Source organism: Theropithecus gelada, chromosome 7a, assembly GCF_003255815.1.
Source record: "Theropithecus gelada isolate Dixy chromosome 7a, Tgel_1.0, whole genome shotgun sequence".
Taxonomy (NCBI): Eukaryota; Metazoa; Chordata; class Mammalia; order Primates; family Cercopithecidae; genus Theropithecus; species Theropithecus gelada.
This window is the reverse complement of record NC_037674.1, coordinates 45,252,510-45,276,285: the sequence shown is the minus strand read 5'-3', so window position 1 is coordinate 45,276,285 and position 23,776 is coordinate 45,252,510. Positions and strand designations below refer to the sequence as shown.

Here is a 23,776-nt window from a genome sequence, read left to right as displayed (position 1 = left end):
ATTAACTTACTGCTCTGTGAAAATCATTAACATGTGAAACTGACAAAATGAAAAGCATCCATACATTTGCTAACAGAGTATACAATGACACAGCATGTCTCCAAGTTTTTCCGTAGAATGTTATCTGTTAATTTTATTTTTGACAATCCCTGCCCCTGTATCTTCAGCATAACATTTTTTCTCCAAATTAAAACCAATTAAAAACTATTTAAGGAACACTCTGTGACAACAACGTGTAACAGAATTAACACCACTCGCTGCGGAAACATGGCAGCAGAAGCTGCGAAACTGATCGGTGATTTTGCTAATGCCCAATCACAACGGAGACATTTTAAGTTTGCTTCTAATTTTCAAATATGTCTGTGTTGCCTGCATAGCTTTTGGTGCTGACATGTTTTAGAGTATAAGTTTTGAAGTTTGTTTAAGTAGTTATTTGTGTGTTATATAATGAAAGAATGATATCTGGTAAAGAAATACAGTTTTCTATTTTATTGTATACAGGGAAGGCACTACCTAAAGGTTGAACCCATTATTGTGGAGTACACCACTGTGCCAAGAAAAATGTGGGATAGTTACACTGTATTTGTACAGTGAATAGCAACAGTAAGGCATTACAGTTCTTCTGAAGGGCAAAGGGGAGAAACGAAATGTTCCATCTTTGCTATGCCCTGCGCCATGCATTTTACTACATTGTTTATTTTCATCTTCCCAACAATGCTGAAAGGCAAGAATGTGCTTTTGTTTTGTTTTGTTTTGTTTTTTTGAGACGGAGTCTCCCTCTGTCGCTAAGGCTGGAGTGCAGTGGTGCGATCTCAGCTCCCTGCAACCTCCACCTCCTGGGTTTGAGCAATTCTCCTGCCTCAACCTCCTGAGTAGCTGGGATTACAGGTGTGTACCACCACGCCCAGCTAATTGTCGCATTTTTAGTAGTAGAGAGGGGGTTTCACCATGTTGGTTAGGCTGGTCTAAAACTCCTGATCTCATGATCCGCCCACCTCAGCCTCCCAAAGTGCTGGGATTACAGGTGTGAGCCACCGCACCCAGCAAGAACATGCCTTTTTACAGGTGAAGGGACTTTAATTTGGGGAGATTAAGTAACTTGCTCAAGGTCAAATGACATGGAAAGATTCTGATCCAGGTCATTCTGGCTCTAAAACCCTCATAAGAACAAAGAAGGCTCCCATGAACCCAGGACTGTAAGATGTTGTCTGCCTGCCTTAATGACTGGCTGAAATGGTGGCGCTGGGGAGTCACAAGGCAAGCTTAGGCTTCTGATGTGATATGAAGGCATATTTAGCATCAGTACAATCCCTTGGCGCTGCTCCAAAAGCTGCCCCATTTGAGCTGAGGGCACTCAAAACATTACCTCTATAATTAGGCCTGCCACTTAGGTGCTCAAAGGGCCACCTGGGGAAGGAAAAGTCTTAAATGTGAGTCCCAACTCTGCCATTTATAGCCCTTGGGCTAGGCACTGAAACCTGCTGCACCTGAAAAGCACATTTAGGAAAAAAAAAAAAAAATGGGTGATGGGGACGGGAAATAATCTATCAAACATTAAAAGGCTGTCTGGAGGAATCACTTAAATGACCTGCAGAAAAAAAATCTTTGGAAAGTAGCATATATACCGGTTCTTCTGCAGGCTTTGAGCCTGCAGTGAAAGGGCATTGGCCCAGGTTCAGGATGCTGCCTTAGGTCTTTGTCGCTCAGTGTGACCCACAGACCAGCAGCATCGGTATCACCTGGGAACTCAACAGAAATTGAGGCTATTGGGCCTTAGCCCAGACCTCTGATTCAGAATCTGCATTTTGACAATTTTGAAGTGTACACATTCAGCTGGAAAGGCACTGCCATAGGCCTCTCAGTCTGGCTTTCCAGGTCTCAACCTCCAGTGCATTTAAGTAAGAAGGTAGGCTTCATTCACTTCTCAGTTATTCTTATTACAAAAATAGAATTAAAAAGGCTCTTGAAGACACCCAATCCAGGAATGGTGAATACCTGCAAGGGTACAGCCATCCTTCCCAGAGACCAGAGCAGACATTGCTAATCAATCAGGAAACTCTTCCACGGTGCTTAAGAGCAGCTGCACCATCCCCTCCACAATGCAGTCCAGAAAGCCTGATTACTCTTTTGTAACTACCATGGGTATGAAACCTACTTACCACCCCTCACCACCACTATGTGGCCTAATCTCTTCTTTATTCATAGGTCGACCTTATCTCCAGTTTAAGCCCATTTTCCCAATATGTTATCCAATTTAACACTCACCCCTTCAAAAGTGTTCAACAAATTATATGGTTACACTGATTAAACAGAAACTGAGTGTTTCCAAAATTAAATGACGTCCCCAAAGATGAAGAATCCTATTCCTCTGGCTCAGCTCTCATCTTCATGTCACCTCTCTGTTCCACCATCCACTTGAACATTTTAGACCAAGGGAGAGAAGACTTTAAACCTCACAAAGAGGTTTAGAACATTACCCTGGTGCTCCCAAAATCCAAGCTACAAAGACAACGGAAGTTTTTAAAAATGTTCTGAGACCTCGAACCCCATTCCCTTGTCCCCTGACCACCCAGCCTTGTCACCTGCTTGGAGCTGGAGCTGGCATCTTCACAACCAGGAAAGGGTGGCATGCTGAACCTGCCTCCCCTAGGCTTTTCATTCAATGTCCCAGTCGCCTGCCTCAAATGCTACATGCAAAGCACTCTGAAATAGGGTGATATTCTCAATTTAATTTTTGTTAACATGTAATAGGAGATCGATGCCCTCACTAAGCTGCTGTGCCAATCAGCCGGTGGGAAGCAGCCTATATTTTTGGAAGACAAATCGTTAAGAACTAGAATACGGTGTAGGCATGTATACCGGCTGCATCCAATTTCAAGTGAAAATTAATGGCAAATTCTTGTAACCACATGAAGAGCCATTGTCGTTCATTTGAAATCAGTTAAACATGAAAACAATATGAAAACCATCTTGAGTTCATGGAACATAAATATTTATCTGTATTTTTTGCCAGTGCCCCAGAGAAACTAGGAGATGTTGGCAGATCGGTGTTCTAAAAACATGCTCACAAAGCGGGAAAAATAAGGAACCTGATTCTTGTTGGGTTAAACTATTTGTCAACTTTTCCATTTCCTCGGTCAAAAGATAATTAAACAGTAAGCAGATGCCAGAATCTAATTGATGCAAGGAAAGATTGCTCAATGTCTTATGGTGCTTGGTCATTTTTATGTACTGTCTGCAAATAGCCCCTTGGCTGGTACAAGTAGCAGAAAGTCAACCAGTTAGCTTCTCTTCCCACCTGTGTACAGTCACTCTGGGTGTCAAGAAGCACATAAGAAAGTTCCTGGGATGATGTCTTAGGCATATTAGAACAGAGAGAAGCTGTGGCTTTTCAGAAGAGTGGGGAGAGGGGAAAAAGAGAAAGAGAGAGATCTAGAGGATGGGGGAAGATGGAGGTGAAGAAGGGAAGGGTTGAGAGATGAGAGAGAAAAAGAATAGGAAAAGACTCAGAAAAAAGAACTGCTGGCAGAGGGAGAGAGTCCCAATACGGTAAAATCAAAACGGCATGGTCTTCAGAGTCAAGCCTACTGCTTGGTCATCCCTTTCCAGCTGTGGGAATTTAGACCATTTATTTGACTTCCCTGAGTGCATTCCTTCCATAGACCATTGGATATCATACTCCCTGCCCGGACCTTCCCACGGCTTGATCTGAGATATAAGGAATCATAAGTATTAGTGTCTGAACATTGCAAAAAACTGCACAACTGCTTCAATTTTCAAAAAAAAAAAAAAAAGAGAGAGAAGGAAATCGGGTGAAAGAGAATTAAAACAAAGCAGGGTGCTGGGCACGGTGGCTCACATCTGTAATCCCAACACTGTGGGAGTCTGAGGTGGGCGGATCACCGGAGGTCAGGAGTTGGAGACCAGCCTGGCCAACATGGTGAAACCCTGTCTCTATTAAAATACAAAAATTAGCCGGGTGTGGTTGTGGGCGCCTGTAGTCCCAGCTACTCAGGAGGGTGAGGCAGGAGAACCACTTGAACCCGGGAGGTAGAGGTTGCAGTGAGCCGAGATTGTGCCACTGCACTCCAGCCCGAGCGACAGAGTGAGACTCCATCTCAAAAATAATGATAATAATAAACGCAGTGGGGTGTGGGAGAGCCATCTCTCTGTTATGCTCCCTTATGGGGAATCCACAGCAGTGCTGCTTGGAGTTCAGTGTGACTCAGAGATGAGTGAAAGAGCTCCTTCAGATTCTACTGTAGATTCCTCCCCTTAAAACACACACACAGACACACACGCACATACACACGCACACACTCTGATCTCCATGGGAGAGCATTCAAACGGTGTCCAGGAACCCAGGTGGACAACAGACTTGAAAAACAACTGCCAGCTGGGCGCAGTGGCTCACGCCTGTAATCCCAGCACTTTGGGAGGCTGAGGCGGGTGGATCACCTGAGGTCAGAAGTTTGAGACCAGACCTGGAAACATAGCAAGATCTCGTCTCTACAAAAAAAAAAAAAAATTTTTTTAAGATATTAGCCAGATATGGTGGTACGTGCCTGTAGTCCCAGCCGCTTGGGAGGTTAAAGTGGGAGGATTGCTTGAGCCTGGGAGGTCAAGGCTGCAGTGAGCTGTGATTGCACCACTGCATTCCAGCCTAGGAAATAGAGCGAGACCTGGTCTAAAAAAAAAAAAGAAAGAAAAAGAAAGAAACAAACAAACAAACAACTGCCATGCTATGTCTATAATGTCAATCCACATACCACTGGGTAAAACCATTGTCCGCGGCTTCCCCCTTCAGGATGCACCTCTTCCATGGAGGACTGTCAGCCACCACTTGCAAACAGACTCCCATCAGGGCATCTCACCAGTTACCAAACACAGCCAGCATGACCAGTAAGACTAAAACTCAGATTCTTATTGTGTAACTTATCAGATCCTCTGTTCCAAAGAAACAACTGACTAATGAACTAGGGGGTTCACACTTCCTCCTGTCTCATCTCTGACAATACCTTACTGTGTGGTCTCAGATCAGCATGAACACCCTCTGGGCTTCTACTTTCTTATGTGGGAAATGATGTTGAACAGCTTGAGCCTATGAAATCTTTCTACTTGTCACATTCGAAGTCTTCGCAATGTACCCATCTGACATCTAAGGTAAAAGCTAGAATCCCTTTCCTCTTTACGACCCTCCAGATTCCTTTCCACACTCCTTCACTCCTCTGCCCATACAGGCAGGCTGACCTGCAGAGACTTTCTTTCTTTTTTTTTTTTTTTTTTTTTTTTGAGATGGAGTCTCGCTCTGTCACCCAGGCTGGAGTACAACGGTGTGATCTTGGTTCACTGCAACCTCTGCCTCTCAGGTTCAAGCAATTCTCCTGCCTCAGCCTCCTGAGTAGCTGGGACTACAGGCACCCGCCGCCACGCCCAGCTAATTTTTGTATCTTTAGTAGAGACAAGGTTTCACCATATTGGCCAGGCTGGTCTCGAACTCCTGACCTTGTGATCTGCCTGCCTCAGCCTCCCAAAGTGTTGGGATTACAGGGGTGAGCCACCATGCCCGGCCCCTGCAGAGACTTTCTAAGGGGCTCCCTTGTGCCCTGGCTTCCAATTGGTCTTAACCAAGGGGTGTTCATTGTCCTGACTCACCGGAGAGCTCTCCCCAGGCTGACTACATCTCTGTGGAAGGTCACAGCTCTGTGGTCTTCTCTGCAGGCCTTCCTCCTTCCAGGTTTTGTTCCAGTTTCCTCCCCTCACTTCTTCAGGCCTAGAAGTGGTAATAGCTCTCCTGCTGCTGGGAGTACCTGTGGGTGGTAATAGCTCTGGGTACTGTCCCTTGTGGTTCTTCCACTCCCTGCCCACACCTAGGTAAGTAGTCACAAGAGGGCCTCTGTGTGGTCACATGGAATCAGGGGGCAAATGAAAGGAGGGATCAAGGAAGACATCCAAGGAGAGGAGGCCTTTGCAAGGTTGGCCTCAAACCTGTTTGGAAGAACAGGAAGAAGTTTATACAGGCAACAAAGAGGGGACAGCATTTTAAACAAGAGAATGGTGTGGATGCAGGCAGGAGGCCAGGCATTCTGGGAAAGGAGAGTAGACCTGACTGTCTGGAGGGAAGACCTTGGGTAGAGAAGGAATGAGGGGCATGGTTAGAAAAGTAAATGAAGGCCAGATGGTAGCAACTTCAAATGTGAGACGAAAGCCTGGGACTTCATTCTACGGGCAATGGAAGACTCTGGATAGTTCTTGAGCAACGGAATGGCCCAATCACACTGAGCTATTTTAGGAATGTTAAGCTGGCGGTGGAGAGCAGATTGTAGTGTTACCAACTGGGTAGCCCTACGCACAGGGAACAAAGGAGGATGCCAAAAGTGACTCACTCACCCGCCATTGCTCCTGAGCAGTGGGGCAGAGGCGGTACAGACGTTCCTCCCCAAGCAACTCTCATGCTTATGCCAGCCTCAAAAGAGCAGAGCGGGAAGTGCATGGCATCCTGAAGATGTAAGGGAAAACACATTCTTGGAAGAGATCTCCTCTCAAAGCCATCCACCCACAGCCCCCAGAATAAGGGGTAGGCAATCTGTTTCTCCTGGCATCTGATTCAAAATGCTCCCAAGGCCAAGAGGACCTAAAAGAATTCCTCTGCTCGTGTGTGTGAGAACAGCCCAACAGGGGACCATCTGTCTCAGAACAGACCCCCCAATGTGGAGGCAGAAACAGTAGCCCCCAAAGGGGTGCTATTTCAGTTTTCAGGAAAGCATTCTGCAAATGTTCCCACCCATTAACTGGAGATCTCTCTATAGCACACTGTTAGTTCTCTGCTAAATAGAAACCAAGTGTGGGCCACTGTCCCTGATATCTCAGTGTGAACATGTTTAGGGTGGGAAAATTCTGAGGGCTCTGATCACCTGAGATAGTACAGACCCAGCAAGCAACAGAAAGCTGAAAGGGATGCAGATTCAGGAGGCAGAGACTTCACAAACTACTTGTGAAAAATTCTGCTCGGGATTGACCCAGTATCTCCTTCTTGAAGAGAGTGCTGTTAGTTCCAGATGGGCCCAGGAAGGGACCCTTCTTCCCCAGGGGGTGCTCCATGGCCCACTCTAAGGGCCGCTTCCCCGACCATGCTCTAGTGATGTCGAGTTTCTATAGTATTTCAAGGGAAGCACGATGGTTGGTTGGACTAGGGAGGAAGCAGTTAGAAAGCCTGTTTGAAGAAAGCTCTGTAAGACTCAAAAATTTAGAGATCTAGTAGATGAGACAGAGCTAGAAAGGGAGGGTGGGGATCAGTGAGCTGGAAGGGAAATCAGAAAGCACCTATCACAAAGCCAAGAGGAGGAAGTGGTCAGAGGCACTGAATGCTCTTGGAGGGCGAGTATGATGACAATTATAGAGGTCACTGATGATTTTGAAAAGAGCAGTTTTGGTGGAGTGGAGGAAATAGGAGATGTACTTCAGCACCTCTCCTAACCTCTGGGGTAGATATACTTACACTCATTTCACAGATAAGGAAGCTGAATCTGAGAGAGATGATCTGACATGCCCTGCTGCCTGTAATCACAGAACCATTGAGAGTGAGGCTGATGGTGATGTTGGTGATGGTGACAATGACGGTGACAGTGACAGTGATGGTGATAATGGTGATTGTGATGGTGACGGTGACAGTGACAGTAATGGTGATGGTGACCGTGATGGTGATGGTGATGTTAATGGTGATGGTGATGTTGGTAATGTTGATGGTGAGGTGGAGGATGATACTGACATTGGCAGCTGTTCAGATAGATTTTCTATTCAATCAGAAATTGATCATGATTATAAAGTAAAAATTACCTGGTCTATAAAATCAGACATATCCAAAGCTATATTCAAGCCAGTCAGCAACACATAATCTTTACAACCTTTGAGCCTCAGTTTCTCTAACTGTGAAATGGAGATGCTATTGCCTGCTTCAGAGGACAGTTGGGAGAATGACATGGATGGGGAAGCACCTGGTTCCTAGTAGGCCCTCAACAAATGTTTGTGTAGTGCATTTCCCTCCAGGGCAAAGTTAGGGCGTGCAGTGAGCATCAATGGATGAGCCTTACCTTCCCTAACTGTTCTAGCCCTCCCCACCCTAACTCTACTCCCCAGCCTGAATGAACTCCAACCCTAAGAGCAGTCATGGGCATCTTGGTGACTGCCTGCTCCCCAGGATCCCTACTTTATGCCCACACATTGCTCTCGCAATGGTGCCCTGCTGGGATCCCCACCCACCACCCTCTTGTCTGTTTCCCCGGTTGATGCATGCCCAAGAGACTCTAAAAGGAAGATGGATGGGATAAGCACTAAGACTTACCAAGTACTACCATGTGTCCAGCTTTCTGCTGGTATTCAACCGGGAGAGAGGTGGTGTAGGCTTAAGAGCTTGGGCTTTGGAATCAGACATGTCTGGAAGTAAGTACTTTCCCTCCTTCAAGTTGTTATTCAAATATCACCTTCTTCAAGAGGCCTACCCTGACCATCCCATTTATTCTGCACCCTCACCCACCAACACCACCTTCCCAATCACACTAAACCTGTTCCATCTTTTTTTTTTTTTTTTTTTTTTTTGTGGGACTGGGTCTTACTCTGTCACCCAGGTTGGAGTGCAAAGGCATGATCTCAGCTCACTACAACCTCTGGCTCCTGGGTTCAAGAGATTCTTGTGCCTCAGCCTCCGGAGTAGCTAGGATTACAGACACCTGCCACCATGCCTGGCTATTTTTTATATTTTTAATAGAGATGGGATTTCACCATGTTCGCCAGGCTGGTCTTGAACTCTTGACCTCAGGTGATCCACCCGATTTTGCCTCCCAAAGTACTGGGATTACAGGCGTGAACCACCGCACCTGGCCCTCTTCCACTTTTTTTGATCCCTTTCTAACTTGCTGCCTGTTTTTCTTATGTCTTATGTTTGCCTGTTTTTTTTCCACTGGATTGTAAACTCCAAAGGGCAGAAATTATTACTTGTTTTGTTCACCGGTGCATCACAACACTTAAAATAGGGATGACACCTGGGAAGTGCTCACTAAACATTCACAGAATGAATGAAGCAACAGCTCTATCCTTAGAAACACACATATAAAAAGTAGTTCACCTATAATTGAATTTGAACCAGATCTGTCTGGCTTCAAAAATCGGGGTCATTTTTACCCCAATAATTTCAAGTTTCTCCCTGGTCATAGGCCCCTACTTAATCCCACCCCTAATCTCTAGAATATTTTCATCTTGAAGTCTCACTCTTAGATCAATCCATTCAAGTATTACAGGGCTCGGTTGCTATTTGAGGAAGACTGAATGTTTCCTGGACTCAAGAGAAGCTCACTTCCAGTTCAGGCACTGTGCATGATAAGAGAAATCCATGCTCTGTGATAAACAAAAGAGAATAGCTCAATCCACCCCAGCTTGGCTTAAGGGAAGCACTTTCCATTTTAAATGCTCCCCAGTCAAGTCAACTCCAGGTCCAAGGGGCAGGAAGCCCAAGGTCTAGTCTGTGTTTGCTCCAAGGGGTCCACCTACTGGGAAAACGCAGGTAAGTCAAACAAACCTGTTTGTCTTCCCAGTACAGCAAACAGGAAACAGGGCTTATTCTTCTGCAAGGCCTCCCTGCTGGACCCGTGAGGCATGATTAAAATAATGGGAAGGCAAATATTTTCCTGGAGAAAATGATAAAACTGGAGGCAGGGAAAGCAAACAGTGGTTTTCAAAAGGGCAGCTGGCATGGAGCTGCCCCAGGAGGAGTTAGGGAAGATTCCGGAAGGGGGGAAGCATGTAGTCATGAGCTCCTGGCTTGGAGGAATGTGAGGGCTTTGCTCAAAGCCACGACCACTTCAGGCTCAGGAGGAAGCTATGTTATTCACCCTTCTTACCATTAGAATTATAGTTACTGTTTTTGAGGTGGAGAGAATTCAGGCAACAAGGTATAGGACAGGACAGAGCTCAAGCTGAAAGTCAGGCGTGCTTGCGCTTAAATTCTATTATTCATTCATTGATTCATTGATTCATTCATTCATTCATGCAGTCAGTCAACCCCTTTGGACATATATATTGAGCACCTATTGTGCAAGGCTCTGGCTAGTGCTACATGGTCTTGAGCAAGTCCTTTATCCATTCTGAGCCTCAATGCTCTCATCTGTAAAATGAGGCTGCTGCAGGTTTGTCGGGAAGATAAAAAGTAATGTTCAAAAAAGCACTTAGCACAGCGTCTGGCCCATAACTGACTTTCAGGTACAGTCACCTTGGGAACCTCCTCCAGCTGACCAGTCCCTCCCTCCTCTTTCTCTACACTCCAGCCAGGTGTCCTCATTGTCCCACTATCTATGGCCCTTTCAGTCTGGCCTCTTGGCCTTTTCATGCTGTTCCCTCCACTTCAGATGCCCTTCCCACTACGGAATTTCCACTCAGGGATCCCACAAGGATTCTAAATCAAGCAGGTTCCTGATCAACCTCTTTACCCTCTTGTCCCTCCATACCTAGTCCTCCTGTGCATCCCCTACTCCTGCCTTTCCAGAGACCTGGGAGGCCTCCAAGGAGACTCCTTCCCACTCACCCGTCGCGGCACCCATCAGCAAAGGTTGTGCAGCCTCGGCTCAGTCATTCTGCAGTGCCCGGCATGGCTTACTCACTCAGGGCTGTAGTTGAGCACAAACTTCTTTCCCTTCTTGATATCCTATCCCCCACTGAGACCTTAAAGCTCTATTTAATCACTTGTTCCACCAGGAAGCCCCTCCCTGACTCCCCCAGTCTGGATTATCTGTGTTCCTTGTGTAGTTTTCCCCAGAGCACCTGAGCTTAACTTGGCCAACACATCACTCCATGCTGTTCTCAAGAGCTCCTCCAGGCCCAGGAACATGGCTCATTTATCTCTGCATCCGCGTGGTCTGGCCAAGTCTTCTTGGCACCTGGAAGACTCAAGAAAAGCTTGTACTGCATGGCTCAATTCTAGGTCCTAGAGGTGGGGGCTTTGATGACATGAGACTCACACTGTCACCTGGGGTGAGGATGGAGGAAAAGCAGTGATCAAAGACAGCTTCAAGGAAAAGGCAATGTACAGGCTTGGAAGGGGAAGACAAAGTTAGCAGAGAGAGAGGGCAGAGAAGATCCCGGGCTGAGGGAAAGGCACATATAAAAGGCCTGCCAGAGGCTTTGGGGGCCCTGAGAGGGCCTGGGTGACTGGCAGAGAGACCTCTGAAGGTCTCTTAGCACCTTTTCCTACAGACGGAAAGGCTCTGAGGGTCCTGAGCTGGGGTGAGGTATGAGCACATTGTATTTTGGGAAGACCTACAGAGGGCTGTGTGGATAGACAATCGAGAGAGGTCATACACTCAGTTAGATGGCCAGTGCCAGGTTCAACAGGAGAGTTGCTGGTGGCCTGGAGAGAAGCAGGTAGAAGGATGCCAGGGCAGGTGGGGTGGGATCAACACCACGTGGTGATAGATCATGTGTGAGAGACAAGAGCGAGAGGGGTCAGGATGGCCCTGCTAACTAAGGAATTCTTTCCTCAAAGGTCCACAGGTCCCCAGCCGCCCCCCAGCATGATGACTCCTCCCTCCTCCAGACTGAGACAGTGGTTCCGCCACCAACAGCTGACCAGCCAGGCTCTGCTCTCCTGTTCCAAGAACAGAGATCTCTCTCTGAGGACTCAAAACTGTCAGGAAGTTGCTCCCTTGACCGTATTGAAAGTGAATCTCCTCTACTTCCACCTTTCCGTCCTAGCTCTGCCCTGAGGCGAGGGAAACATTAAAGGTGGAGAGGCAGCTGGGGAGAGAGATAGCACTTACTAAGTACTTATTATGTGCCAGGCATGGTAACGGGCACTTTACCAGCGAGTTGCCATTCTCTTGTGCAATAATCTAGGAGGTGACATATTTATTATGCCCAATGGCTAAGGGTGGAGCAGACAGCATGGGTTCAAATGCCAGCTCTGCACGCTTTACTTTTGTGACCCTGAGCAAGCAAATTAACTATTCTGAATTTCAGATTTTTTCATCTAAGAAATGGAAATATTTATTATCCCTAATTCACCGGGTTGAGATTATGGGCAAAAAGCATGGAGCACATTTTACAGTATGGATTCAATACGTTAACCTGTTTTCATTGTCTCTATTTTACAAATGAGGGAACAGCACACGGTCACATGCGAGAGCTGATTCAGACCCAGGTATCTCGGATCCAGGACCAGTGCTCTTTTCTTCAGTCTGCCATCTTGCCTGCCACCACTACTGTAAGAAGCCACTCCACGGGAGCATTCCAGAAGGGGGTGCTCCACGTAGTATAGTCAGCTGCGGAGAATGGTGCTGACAAGAGCTGAAGCTGAGGCTGAGGAGGGCAGGATTGAGGGATTGAGGGTCTTTTTCCTCAATCAGGCAATAAGAATGTTTGTGGAATACCTACTGTTTGCAGACCTTTGTGCCAGACCCTGTAGGCAATGCGGAAGAGGGAAAGCATGCCCTCTGCCCTCAAGGAACAGAAAATCTGCTTGGAAATATGAGGCACACAAATTCATTAATGGCCAATCATTGGCCGTATAGAGAAATCAACACCTATTGCATTTCTTTTTGTTGTAATGTTAGCCCAAACCATGAAAACCACAGTCCTAACATATCAATTTGGGATCAAAATGATTAACTGCCCCAGGAGCATCCTGGCTTGGCAACAGGCCATGTGAAAAAGACCCGGGGGTTTTAGGTAACCCCAAAGCTTCATATGAGCCCATGTAAGGACTGCGGCTGTTTCAAAAGCTAATGCGATCCTGGGGTCAGAGATGGAGGTGTAATGTTCAGGTCAGCAGAGGTAACTGGCACAGGGCTCTTTTGGAAAGCTACCAGCCCTGGGTGCTATATTTCACTGGGAAGGCAGACCAAGAATGTCACCCAAGAGGTGAGAGTTCAGGAGCCATGCCCCTTGAAGTGTCATCTAAAGAAAATGTGATCACCGGCCTGGACAGGGAAAGGGCTTGGTTGAGTCTGGGTGTCATCCTCAAATACCTGTCGCGTGTAGCCAGCCTGGCAAGGCAGCAGACCAGCATCCAAGCTCCACCACTTACTGCATGGGTGACTTTAGAGGGTGACTTAACTCCCCTGAGCCCCAGTGTCCTCACTGGAAAGATGGAAAAAATCACTCTCTATGGTGTTGTGAGGATTAAATGAGATAGCAGAGTTGTATCCAAAGCAGTGCTCAGGAAAGCTTCCTCTCCTTCCTTCTCTAAGATATTGAAGGTCTATTTTGAAATGGAAGAACATCATCAGCTGCAAAGCAGGAGAAGGGGGATAGATACATGCCCTTATTAGCATGGCTGAAGAGGGCAGAGTCCAAGTGAAATGGTCCACCAGGGTCCAGAGATCCTAGAAGGAGGTTCTGCAGAGGTGTCTCAGGGAACCAGGGTCATGAGGTAAGCACTGGGGAATGCAGGCTGCCAAGAAGGAGAGGTGCACACAGGGCAGGCTGGGGTTCACTGACGACAGCCTTTCCCTGCCTCATGGCTCCTTCCGGGGACCTTCGCCCCCCTCCCACCCCTCTGCCTGCTGCCCTCAGCAATTCCCCATGACTCCATGGGAACGGACATCTCCAAGGTCCTGGTTTTGGTCCTCCCAGCAGCAGACCCTGAGACAAGGTCCTGAGTGCATGTAGTATAATCTCTGGAAGTGATTCCAGAGAATGAGAATTGGAGGGACAGGGACAGAGTGAGAGAGGGAAGGGAGAGAAGGTAACCAAGTGTGATTAATAAGAAGGACACCATTGTGGGCCACAGAGGCTCCATCCCTCTGAGTCCCCTCTGAGAAACGGAGTGGACTGAGCTCTTGGAGCTGGGAGGCTGGGCCAGTGGTCCACCAGCTTGCATGCCCCGCTGATGAGGGTCGTCCTGGGGCATTCGCACTCCTGAATTTTCAGGTCGTGCCTGCCTGCAGCCAAGCTGTGCTGGGGAAAGCCCTCAGGCAGAGAGGCAGACAGGCAGAGAGATACAGGCATGATCACCATGTCCTGGGTACAGCCCAGACTGGAGGAGAACTCCAATGAACAAGAATGCCGTGGAGTCTCCACGAATCTGCCAGTCACCACTGACTCCACATTTTAACTCATGGCCTCTTACAGCTTCTTGCTGCACTGATGCTCGTCCTCAAAACACCTGCATGAGGCCACCAGGGCTGGTTTTCCTCCTGCTGCTCTGTCTGGTCTTTCTCAGGCCCGTGTGCTGGCTTCTTCCTTCCCTTGCCCTTCAGTGCTGAGGTTCTTGGGGTCTGCTCCCGAGCCCTCTTCCCTCCTCACTCTCCTTCAGTGTCTCACAGGTCTAACTGCCTGAGAGTCTCCTGGGGAGTGTGTTAAAATACAGCCTCCCCGTAGACTAACTGAACCAGAATCCCTGGGAACGCAGCCCACAAAGGTGCCTTGCTTTTAACATGCTCCCAAGGTAGAGTCACCAGGCAAAATGCAGGATGCCCAGTTAAATCTGAATTTCAGATAAACAAGGAGAGGCAGGGCAAGTGAGGGGCGTGCCATATGTGAGACATACTAAAAAATTATTTGTTGTTTATCTGAAATTCAAATTGTACAGGGCCTCCTGTACTTTCATTTGCTAAACCTACCAACTCTATGCCAAGGCTATTCTGATGTACCATAAAATTCCAAAACTTCTTTTCTGTACACTCCCTGAGTTACCATTACCCATACCCCAGTTTCGATTACCAACTGCACATGACTGACTCAGATTTCTTTCTTACCCAGACCTCTCCCCTGAATTCCACGTATCTGATGACCTACATGACATCTCAAGTTCACCGTGTTCAAAACTAAGCATGTTATTCCACACCTCCCACTACACCTGCTCTCCAACTCTGCTCTTCCTCCTTCTGTCTCTTAGTTGGTGGCACCACCATTCACTTGCTGCCCAAACCAGTATCCGCAAGGGTTTTCTCTCCCATTATCACCTCCATTCTCCCTAGTCAGTTACCAAATTGTATTGGCTACAGTTCCCAAAGTCCTTTACAACCAGGTGCTAGGCTAAATAATGGCCTTCCGAATATGTCCACACCCTAACCCCTAGGACCTGTGAATGTTAACTCACATGGCAAAGAGAAATTTGCCAACGTGATTAAGAACTTTGAGATAAGGAGATTTTCCAGCTGGGCCCTGAATATCCACAACAGTCCTTATAAGAGGGATGCAGGAAGGTCAGAGTCAGATAGAAGGTGATGTGATGATGGTAGCTGAGACTGGAATAATGCAGATCAAGGATGACAGAAGGGGCCATGAGCCAAGACATGCAGGTGGCCTCTAGAAGCTGGAAAAGGCAAATCTGGGAATAGCGTCTACCCTAGAGCCTCCAAAAGGAACCAGCCAGACTGACACCTTGGCTTTAGCCCAGTAGATTGATTTTGAACTTCTGGTCTCCAGAATTGTAAGAAAATTAAGTTGTTTTGCTTTAAGTTTAAAACTGGTTGCAGCAGCAAAAAGGAAACTGATACAATCCATCCACTTTCTCCCTTCTCATTAGCTCTGCCTGGCTTCTATCCCCATCCACTGCAACCTACTCATAAGGGGGTCCTGATTCCAGCCTTGCCTCCTCTGGTGCATCCCCCATAGGTCCACCAAAGTGGTGTTTCTCCTGCTTCACACCTTTGATGTCTCCTGATCATGGAGGAAAAGTCCAGACCTATCCTCAGCTCAGATTTCAGGACCTGCTCCCTGCCCACCCCTCTCTCTTCATCTCCCTCTACTTTACACCTTCAGACTGCTGGATTTCTGAACTCCTCTCATGGATTAACAAGCCTGTGTTCTTCTTCTTTCTGACAAGAATGCCTTTCTCCAACTTTTTTTCCTGCCAAGCTCCTACTCATACAACAAAACCCAACTCAGATATAACCTCCTCCAGAAAGCCTTCTCTGGCTCTTTTACCCCCACAAGGAGTTAATGACAGCCTGCCCTAATCTCATACCACCTTTATTCCTTGATCAAATTCCTATTGTTGCCCCTACCAAACTCTGATGAGCTCCTTGAGGACTGGAACAGTTTCTTGTATGCTTTTGAATTTCCAGAACCAAGAAGTTGCTTAATACATATTTGTTGAATTAAAGCAAATAAAGGTTTCAGCTTCAACATTCTGTGATTTTATGCTACTGTTTCTTAAGGTTTTCTCCAAATCAGCTATTCTCTATGAATGAGTAGAATGACAATTATTTTTTTCCCATCGTTGGTCCCTATTAATTCACTCAAGATAAATAAAAATTAATAAGCACTCATTTGTCATGTAGACTTAATAATCCAAAATTACATTTGTCTTGGCCCAGAGTACTAACACATCTCACAATATTTGCGATTTACTGAGAATTTAGAATCCATTGTCTCTCTCACTTCAATGAATTATACACACACACACACACACACACACATGCACAAGCACACAAATACTGGCCTGGGGTCTGCAGAACCAGGGAAGCAAGACAAAGCAAATCTGCGAACTTCAAGGACCCTAAGGAAGGCCCCATTCAGCCTAGGATGCTGCTCGTAACAAAGTCCCCCCAGCATCACTCTGGGAAAAGATGGTGATGCCCATGGAAAACTGCAGCCAAAGGGACACAGATTTGTGTTTAGCTCCATTCCCAGATATTAATCCTCAAGGCCCTATTTCTTTCCAAAAAAGCCCAGTCATTGAACCATAAAAGCCACATACAAGAGTGGGAGGAAGTAGAGAAAGGCCTCCTCTTTGATGCTCCACTCCCACAATTCTCTAACTTGCCAATGTTTTCTGGGCTGAGAGGAAGCTCCTTTTCCTCCTCTGTCTAATGTCCTCCAGAACCTGATGTCCCCCAGTCCTGCCCAGGGCAGATAGAATAGGGGCGCTCAGCACAGAGGCTAGTTACCTTCAGTACCCACTGCATATGGTGGGGTTCTGTGTAACATTTGAACAAAGAATTCTTTTTAAAAAGCTTCAAAATCACAGGTTGGAGACCAATACCTTGAATGTTTGATCCTAAAGCAAGAAGTATTATTTGAGAAGAAGGAAAGTTCATGAAGGTTTAGTCCACAGTTAGCGGCCTATTGTCTTCCAAATTCATTGATGGTTGAAGGAATTTCAGACAATTCTACAGAGTGGTGAGGCAAAAACAAAGTCCTTTAAGAGAAAGTTCAAAGGAGGTCAGCGTGGCTTGGGAAATGGAGTGGAGAGCTGAAGCCTGCAGATCTGGGTTCTGACCCAGCCTTGCCCAGTGGCATTCGTGCTGAACTGTCTGTCATCACCTTGAATCCTTACTGCCCTCGTCCACTGTCTCCTCTAGGACCTGGAGTTCCCAGATTCCCGTTCTCTACAGGACCCCAGGCTGGATCCTGCCAGGGAGACACTCACATGATATTTGGAAGGTGAAAGAGAGGAGAGGCCATTCCTCTCCTAAGGCAGTTGGTGCAGATATGAGGTTTGCAGCCTCTTCTGGGCATGTGCCTGCCATTTCCCACCCATAGCTGTGGCTCATAGTCAGCACGAGCTTCCTGGAGGTTCCATACTGCTTCCAGGCCAGCCCTGGAGAGATATCCACTTTGAAGCCTGCACGCTGACCTTCCGCGATGCCTTCCTGACCCTTGCTCCCCCAGCCCTTCCTTCCAGTGGCTGGGCCAGCCTCTAATTTCCTGAATGAACACCCTGTGCATATGAAACACTGGGAATGGGTTGTTTTTTTAACTGACTGACTGACACAGCGGTTTTGCAGCCTTAAATGGCTGCACCTCCCAAAGCCAAAACAGGATGATCACACCCGCCCCATGAAGTTGTGAGGATTAAACAAGAGAACATGTGGAAGCTGCCCAGCCCATTCCCCATCCCCCCTCCACTGCCCTGCCTCACATTTCTCTGCCTTTTTAAATCCCTCCCTCTATGGCCATCTGATGGCTGGTTCTTTGTGAATAATGTTGTCACTGAGACTTACCTGCATTAATTTCAGCAAACAGTTAATCTTATTACTAATAACAATAAGGCAGGAGAGACTGCGCTGAAAGGGATGAAGCAATAGATATGAAGAGACTGAACCTTTGAGGAGGGGTCTAATCTGTGAAGTTCCTGGCAGGGGAAAGGGGGATCACAAGTACAGAGGAGGGGTGACCACGTAAAGTAGAAAGATCTCTCTTCCAGCAAGAATGAGGGAAGGAGAACAGGTGATTGCAGGACCCCAGATGTGCAGATGGAGCAGGGGCTGGCTACTGAAGGCATTTCCCACCTGTAGGCTTCACTTTCCCTGTGACCTTACCCTTGTCTTTCCTCATGATCAAGCGCACTGATCATTATTGCTTGTCTTTTCTTCCATGTTGGACTGTAAGCTTCATGAGGACAGGGCCCACATCTAACTTGCTCAGCTCTGTATCTCTTGCTGGGCACATAGTAGGTGCACAAGGTGGTGGGTGCTGGGATGGAAGACTGAGGAAAGCAGTAGAAACTTGGAATGGTTGTGGAAGGGATTGGGAGATGGAGCTGACAACTCAGGAGAGGAATGTCAGGTATCCCAAAGAACCTGAGTGAGTGTAGGCTCCTCACGTTTGCATGCAGCAGTGATCCCAGGGGTATCAGAGGCAAACTGGGGGCAGGAGTGCAGAAGGCTGACCTCTGGTTTTATCAGACAGGTAAGGCAGGGACCAGGGAAGAGGGTATGTGTTGCTCACCTAGTCCAGGCTACATGAGGGGCCCACACAAACAGAGGAGGAAGCTGATGGACAGGAAAAAAAAGAGAGACAGAGAGAGAGTCAAAAGCCTGAATGACTTGACAAGGGGAAAACAAGGCACAGGGGGTAATTGATTGTGGTGGTGGGCTACTGTCAGGTTGGATTCCAGAGAACCACAACAGAGGATGACAAGATGCAGTGGTCGCTGATGTGGCTGATCATTAGAAGGTCAGATCCAGTTTCTGGACCCATTTCTGGAGTTTCTGATTGAACAGATCTGGGACCTGGAAACCTACATTTTAAAGCTTCCCAAATGGTGCTGATGAGTGGCCATCCTTTGGGAAATGCTAAATCCCCAGCATTTAGGGTAGAACTGAGGGTGTGAGTGAAAGCATGGAGTTGTAGTGATGCCAATGTGCCTGAAAAGGTTTAGGAAGCATGTGGGGCATGGATGGCGGATAGGTTATTCACAAGAACACTGAAGTCCCTGGGATGGTGGCAGGTCTTTGCAAGGTGGGGAAGATCATGATTCAGGTGGTGCCAAAGCCCTACATGAATGGAGGGGCGTATTCACCACCGCAGGGATGATGAGGAGAGGGTATACTGGCAGCCTGGATCTCAGGTCATGACAGAGCAACTACATCCATGTGAAAGGATGAAGCTGAGAAAAGAAGCAAAGTGCATTCTCTGGAGCTACCTCCATTCCCACAGAGCTACCAACCAATCCAAAAGCACTCACCAGGTTTCTGCTCTGTGCCCACCCCTTTGCAAGACGCCACGGGACTCTAGGATGAGAGAACGTGTCTGCCACATCAAGAACTCAGTATCTTGTGAGGAAGACATGGTGTGTGTGTCCTGCCCAGCTCTCAGACTGTGTTTTAGCCCCAGCAAAGAGGAGCTCTTAGCATGAGACACCTTGCAATGCTTTGTGCAGTTTTGGTGTCCAGTGGCAAAAGTGACAGAGCTGCAGAGAGCTGCAGCCCATATTCTACATCAGACCTATCCCCATCTGATACCCATATCGTGGTAACCTTCAGAAGCATCCAGAGGAAGTGCCCTCAATATGGACAAGGGTGCTCTAGGTTGGGTATGGCCGACAGCTTCCAAGGCAGGTCCCCTGAAGCAGCCTTAGGTGCACAGCACATGGACAGGTGGGAGACAGGGCAGGAGAAAGAGAACTGGACAGGCCCATGTGGTGACTGCCTCATGAGGCGGCATTTGGGGGGAATCTCCGAGGCACTTGAGAAGACTTTCCTGGTGGTCCTGCTTGAGCTGCTGGAGAGTCAGATAGGGTGTGTTTGTGCTATGCGGAGGCCTCCCCTGCAGACACTGTCTGGTGAGCACCCGGGACACTGGGATTACACACTCTATATTTTTTCTTGGTGGGCCGCCTGCATCCCAGTCACCTGCTGGCTTATTTAAAAAGCAGATTCCTGGGCTCCACCCCAGACCAACTGCATCAGAAGCTTTGAGTAGTGAAAATAAGCAACCCGCACTTTAAACAAATCCCAAAGGGGGCTTCATAACTAGACCCACATTTCTGAAGCACTGCTTTCTCCTGACTTACTGGCACCTCGGAGGAAAGTATCATCAGGCCATTAACCAGATGAGGAAACCAAAGTTCAGAGAGATTAAGTCCCTGGCCTGATGCCGTACAGCTACTAAGTTGCTGAGTCAGCACTTAAAGCCAGGTCTTTTGAGTCCACTGCAGGTGTTCTTTCTATCACTCTCCCTCTCTCAAAGAGGGAATAGATCACTGGGGGACCTGAGAAGCAAGGTCCCAAGGGACCACGTGGTGGGGCCTCAACCTGGACTGGCCTAGGAAGCTGAGCAGGATCTAGAGGGGAAGGCAAAGGCATCAAGGGCTTCCATTTCCGGAGTGTCTATGGCATTGAGCACGGCACTGTCACCACACACACAAGCAGTCTTGTTTTATCCTTGCTTCAGCCCTAGAGGCTGAATGTTGCTGTTCCCATGTTGCGGGTGGGACAACCGACACTCAGAAGGGTGACATCTCCTTCTGTGAATGTGTCCAGCAAGTGAAAGAACAGGGGTGGAAACTCAGTTACCCCGGCTTGAAAGGCACATTGTTTTCTACTATAGCGGCAACTTTCCTTTTTTAAAGAGCAGAAGCCTCTCTTCAAATGAAGTCTGACACAGGATCCCAGGATGCCAGAGAGGTGGGACCGAAGCCAGCTGATGGACCTCCCCATCCCCATTGCTAACACCGAGGCTTGTTTCTCCACAACCACAGCCCACGTCACCCACCTTCCAAGCAGAAAGGAAAATACACCTGCACGAAGCTGGGAAGCGGGGCACCAGGATAAGGCAACAGCAGGGGAGCTCTGGCCAGGGTGGGCCAGGCGCCGAGGCCCTCCCCGACACTCCAAATGCAGAATCAGCTTTGGAGGGAGGGATCCCTGTTTCCCCAGGTGACCCTACAATCAGGATGGCTGCTTCAGGAATGTTTCCAGCTTTGGGCCTTGAGTCTAATCATGCCAACCTGGCCCCTGCCGAGTCTCTAAAGAAATCAGGCAATGGGTCTGACAAGTTTTGAAAGGCTTCCATTGCTCTGTGAAACATTCTTGCACAAGTACCTTTAGGAGGGAGTGGCATGCGGTAGGTTTCTCAAATATCTTCTCCTCTTCTGTCTAAGGAAGGAGGGAAGGGGAACAGCGGAGAGGACAAATAGAGTGGTGCATAAAGTGTGTGCTAACTCTGAAAAAAAGGAAAAAAATCACAACTTTCCACCTCCCTGCAGCCGCTTCACCATGCCGAGGCCGCCTGGTTCTCTTCTGCCTGCCTGTTCTTACCTTCTCAACATCTGGAGATCCAGGAGTTTTCCCTCCTCCCAGGATGCCACTTTCTGAAGCCAAAGCCAATGGTATGGCAATCACGACCCCCACACCATCACAGCTGCCCAAGCACAGGCTCCCCTTCTGCTCCCACCACAACCAAAAGGATCAACATTCAAAAAGGAACAGTGTCTAATGCTCATTTATTGCCAGTGTCATTCTTTTCATTCCTAATCCACCCCAACCTGGGAGCCGTGGCAGCCTGGCCTGGAGGAGAAGTCTCCAGGCGTCAAGATGTGGCCACAGCCCCCTCAGCACAGCCTCTCTGAACATCGTCCTGCTCCAGCTATGGCCCAGCTGTGAGGACTGGTGGCTATGACACAGAAAGCCCCTGAGGCACCCTGGCCTTCACCAGGCTATAAACACTGTCTCTATCGCCCTCCCAGCAGCAGACCAAAGGTGAACCTGAATGTGACCCCGCAGAGCTTGAGGGAGAACCAAGCTGGTGCAGGCTGTCCCCAGGGAGGCCCTCTGGCCAGCATGCCTGGCTCCCCTCCCTGCCCCATGCCCTCCCACAGGCCCAGCCTTGGCCACTCGCAGCATTCAAGAATGCATGAGCCAATCCCTTGTGGCAAAGGGGAGGAAGTAGAGCCAGGGACAGATTGTTATAAATAGGCATGTCTGACTGAGAAGGTCACCGGCCAGGGCAAAACGTGCCAGCAATTCTACAAGAGAGAGACAGACATAAATTATCTGAGCATCTTACAACCTCTCTCTTTCTCGGGATGGAGAACAGGAGTGAGTTCCAAGACAGGGCAAGGGCAAGGAGGTGGCCACAGACATCCAGCCAGCAGCTGAAAAGGCTCTTCTATCGAAGAGGCACTTGTACATTGCATCTAGTTCTTAAAGAGGCTGGCTTTTCTTGGCACTCACGAGAGACTGGGGAGAGACCCAGCTGGAGAGCTGGAGAGCTGGAGAGCTGGAGGGTCAAAGAGGCATAGTGGGCCCCTCCTAGCCCTTCTCTCTTTTCTAGCCCGTCTGCTCCTCAGCCTTGTCCTGCACCCAGCCTAGTGTGTCTCAGCATGGGGAGGTTTTGCCCTCTGTCCTTTCCCAGGGGACATCTGGCAATGTCAAGAGACATTGTGGTTTCTCTGGACAATCAGGAGGGGGTGCTACTGGCATCTAGAGGGCAGAGGCCAGGGCTGCTGGTAAACATCCTACAATGCACAGGATAGTCCCCCACAACAAAGAACTATCTGGCCCCAATTGTTAACAATGCCAAGGTGAGAAATCCTGGCCTAGCCCCTCTCAGGAACCCACTCCACCTCCAGACACCCTCCTCCTTCCCGTTCATTTCCAAGGGCCCTGTCGAGGCAGCTGGAGCACACAAGTACTCATAGCTACGCAAATAGCAACTCCTTATTTGCTGTGTTTGCTCAGCCAATATTGACTTTGCAGCCTAACACTGGTGCTATTGAGCCAGGGTTATTCTCAATATTGTTTGAGCAGCATTAGAACAGCCTGTGATAACCGGCAGCAGAACAGGAAGCTGCGCCTCCCTCCTCAGTCCCCCCTGCCCGTCGCCGCACCCCCTCCGTGGGACGCTCCTGTAAAGACAGAGGAACCTGTGTGCTCATGGAGTCAAGCGGACCTAATGCCCACTCCTCCGCTGAGCAAACACACCGAGGTTAGAGAGGGAGCGTGCTCTCTGGCTAAGTCAATACTCCAGGGAAGTTGGAGCAACTGAAAAAGGTTACTTGGGGAGGCTGTCCTTTGGGGTGGGGCCAGTGAAAAATGATGGTGAGGCAGTTCCAGGCTATCAGCCAAACCCTGCGGTTGGGCTCTGCAGGGAAAGGCCTGCAAGGACTGGAGCTCAGGGGCTCCAGGTGCCCAAGCAAAGAGATGGTGACTCCGTCAATCAGCCAAGTACCCAGTAGGTGGGGGTCTAGTAAGGGCCAGTCGCTTACTGATTGGGGCCAGAAGCTTAGAGTAGGAGGGCCCTGTGGATAAGCTAGTGCAGCCACCACGTGTTCATGAGGAAGACCTGGAAAACTAGCCTCTGCCTTGGAGCTTGTCTTACCAGCGCTGAGTGTGAGTTCACAACTGAGCACAACCCACTCCACGGGAAAGCACTCTCCCTGCCCACTGGGAGATGCCAACATCGACTCTGCCACCATGAAAGACAGGCCTTAAAATTTAGCCCTCGAGAGGGACTGCAGTGACCTCCATTCACATCCGGTGTGAGGATGGGTGGCAGGGTCTTTCTGAGAGTCTCCTCGGAGGGACAGAGGGAACAGGGGAGAGAAAGGAGTGGCCAG

The 23,776-nt window shown here is 48.4% G+C and overlaps 1 long non-coding RNA gene across 2 annotated transcripts in view; it reads right to left on the bottom strand.

The window, feature by feature from the left end:
• Positions 1 to 23,776, bottom strand: part of LOC112627928 — a 96,737-nt gene that overhangs the window by 71,091 nt on the left and 1,870 nt on the right. The window contains exon 3 of one of the 2 annotated variants that reach the window (XR_003120246.1): positions 764 to 2,703. The exons of the other annotated variant lie outside the window; for it this stretch is intronic. This is a non-coding gene — a long non-coding RNA (uncharacterized LOC112627928). Of the gene's footprint in view, positions 1 to 763; positions 2,704 to 23,776 lie in introns of those variants that run through there. 2 annotated transcript variants of the gene reach the window in all.